This window comes from Tursiops truncatus, chromosome 1 (assembly GCF_011762595.2).
Source record: "Tursiops truncatus isolate mTurTru1 chromosome 1, mTurTru1.mat.Y, whole genome shotgun sequence".
Classification (NCBI taxonomy): Eukaryota; Metazoa; Chordata; class Mammalia; order Artiodactyla; family Delphinidae; genus Tursiops; species Tursiops truncatus.
Window position 1 is genome coordinate 87233465 of NC_047034.1, and position 3364 is coordinate 87236828.

Genomic DNA, 3364 nt, shown 5'->3' on the forward strand with positions numbered 1-3364 from the left:
CAAAACAAAGTCTAAACTAAAAGTCACTGGAAACAAAAGCATGGAAGAAAAGTACCCGCATTTGTAAACTAAGAAGGTGAACCACATAATTTTTTAAGGTTCCTTTTTGCTTTAGCACTCTGAAGAATGTCTAACTGGTGGTAAGAAAAGAGTAATAGCAACTTAAATTAAACTCTGTTAGTATTTAATCAAATAGGCTAAAATTTTAATCAGTTGAAGCAGTTACTTTAGATATTAAATGAAAATCAGAATGTACTGTAATAATAAATTAACCAAACTCTCAGCTGTGCCATGGTAATTCAGTCGCAAAAATATGTAAAGACAGAAAACCATTTTCCTTCATACAGAGCAGTATTAAAGAGTCATTGAACTCTGGAATGTGAATGAACATTGAAACATTGTTTAGTGACTGGAAGAGTATACACCCCCCAAATAGTTTATCTTTGCTTCTTAACTAGAGGTAATCTTTGTTTTCTTTCATTATTTTGTTTCTTAAATTTTCTATAATAAACATGTATTGCTATGTAATAAAAAAATAAATAAGAACTGCTAAAAAAAGAAAAAACCCCACAAACAACAAACCTTTATTGCAAGATCATTTGAATAGTATTCCTACTCATCCAAACAATGTTACTTTTTCACTATATCTAATTATCTGGAATGTTCAAGCTAAATATCTAGACATATCTTCAGAACAAGTTTTATATGAAAGTTGAATAGGTGGCTCTTAACGGGAGATAAACCAAAAGATGTTTCTTAAATATGGAATAATTATGTTAACTAATTAATGTCACTTAGACTAAGCAACTACATGTGGATAGAGAGCTCTTCATTATCTGGGTGATTTTAAAAGGAAAAAAAGACCACCCTAGAGTTCTCTGCAATACCAACCTCCTCTAGAATCTCCTTCAGAATGGTCCTCAAGACTATTATTACTATTATTATTCCATCTTTCCATTCCTCTCTGCTTTGAAATATCTATTAATTCCCTATAGAGAAAAATCCTAAACTGAAAGCCTGGTTTTAGCTCCAAAATGCCACACCCTCTCGTGTGCCTTTGTACAAGCTGTGCCACCAGTTACAATCCCAATGGCTTGCCATTCTCCACCAGGCACGGTCTCACTTATCCTTCACAATCTGACTCACCAAAAGCCTCTGGAAAACCTCCCCCAGCATTGTCATTCTCTCCTCTGTAATCTCATCTAACTTTTTTTTTTAATTAATTAATTAATTTTTGGCTGCATTGGGTCTTCACTTCTGTGCGTGGGCTTTCTCTAGCTGTGGCAAGCGGGGGCCACTCTTCATAGCGGTGTGCGGGCCTCTCACTATCGAGGCCTCTCTTGGTGCGGAGCACAAGCTCCAGACGCGCAGGCTCAGTAGTTGTGGCTCACGGGACTAGTTGCTCCACGGCCTGTGGGATCCTCCCAGACCAGGGCTCGAACCCGTGTCTCCTGCATTAGCAGGCAGATTCTCAACCACTGCGCCACCAGGGAAGCCCTAACTTTTTTTTTTTTATCTTTATTGGAGTATAATTGCTTTACAATGGTGTGTTAGTTTCTGCTCTATAACGAAGTGAATCAGTTATACATATACATATGTTCCCATATCTCTTCCCTCTTGCGTCTCCCTCCCTCCCACCCTCCCTATCCCACCCCTCCAGGCTGTCACAAAGCACCAAGCTGATCTCCCTGTGCTATGCGGCTGCTTCCCACTAGCTATCTCTTCTACGTTTGGTAGTGTATATATGTCCATGCCTCTCTCTCGCTTTGTCGCAGCTTACCCTTTCCCCATCTAACTTTTAACAGAGCACTATATATGAGCTGACATGTCAATCTTTTCCATCAGTCTGCAAGATCAACAAGATGGATCTATTTCCCAAGGGCCAGCACCAATTCTGGAACCAAATTAATCTGGGTTCAAATCTGGGTTATCTTAAAAAGTGCAGTCGGTCCTATTTAAAATGTATAGGTTTTACACTTAAATGTTAATGTCTAACATTCTTTTTACATTTCAGATGTAAGACAATATGAATAGAGCAGAAACAGTACCGCCTCACACAAACAGCAAAAATAATAATAAATCCAAGCTCTGCTACCTGTTACTATGTAACCTCGTGAAAGTTAGCCTCTCTGAGTCCCAATTTCCTCCTCTGTAAAATGAGGATTCCACCAAGCTACCTCACAGCTATACTATGAGGATTAAATGAAAACATACTTGTACCAAGCAAAATACCCTTCATACACAGTAGCTGATAATTTCCTTTCTTCTTCTTTCTACATCAAAGCACAAGATTAAGAAAATCAATGATTTACTAGGAACCACTCTATCCGTCCCCCCTTCCCTCTTGAGCAATAACTGTTCTCAAAAGACGTTAACTACCTAGGGCAACTAGATTCTTTCCTCCTATGAAAGCAAACTATACATTTTAAGCAGAACCAACTACAGGGAGTTCCCTGGTGGCCTAGTGCTTAGCATTCAGGGCTTTCACTGCCATGGGCGGGGTTCAATCCCTGGTTGGGGAACTGAGATCCTGCAAGCCGCGCGGCCAAAAAAAAATAAAATAAAATAACCCACAAAACAGTAAAAGTAGAACCAACTAAAGAACTCCAAGTTGAATTCTGATTTACATAGGCTTTATGACTCTTACACAACAGGGCAGTTCTTCATCCTACTCCATGCTAACAGCCCCTCTAAACCTGGGCGGTATGGATCAAGAAAGACTGACTCCCTAGACTACAGGAAGCTAAAGACTTCATAACTAATGTATTCACTATATTAACAATTAACTTTAAATGTTCCTATTCATTTACTCCTGCCCTTGAACAATATTATAAGATGTTAACACATTTCTAAGTAACCATAATCTACAAATACTATCTCGGACAGATACAGGGTTTCAAGAAAAGCAAGAATACACTGATTTTCTATCTCCTTCCCCCTCAAGATATCCCATGGGACAAAGAGGAAACAAAGAGGCTTAGCATGTGTCTGGAGAAGTAGGCTGGTGAAGAACTTTATTTCAACATCTAATACATACTAGTCACTGAGGCAGACACATTTTATATTTAATCTTAATTTAATATTCACAAACTTTGGAAGAAAATACTATGATGACTATTTTACAAATGAATAAACTTAAGGTCAAAGTAATTAAACACCCAGTAAGTAGAGGAGTCATAACTCAAACTCAAACTGACAAAAAACCCTACACTTTCCCCTTCAGACAACCCTGGCTGCTTAAGAGTGTCACAAGATTACGAAGCTAATTTAATTGTAAGCAGTTATCTTATAATAAATTTGTTCTAACTCAAATTGGCATAAACTTTTAATATCTAGATTGAAATGAAAATGAGGATGCAAAATA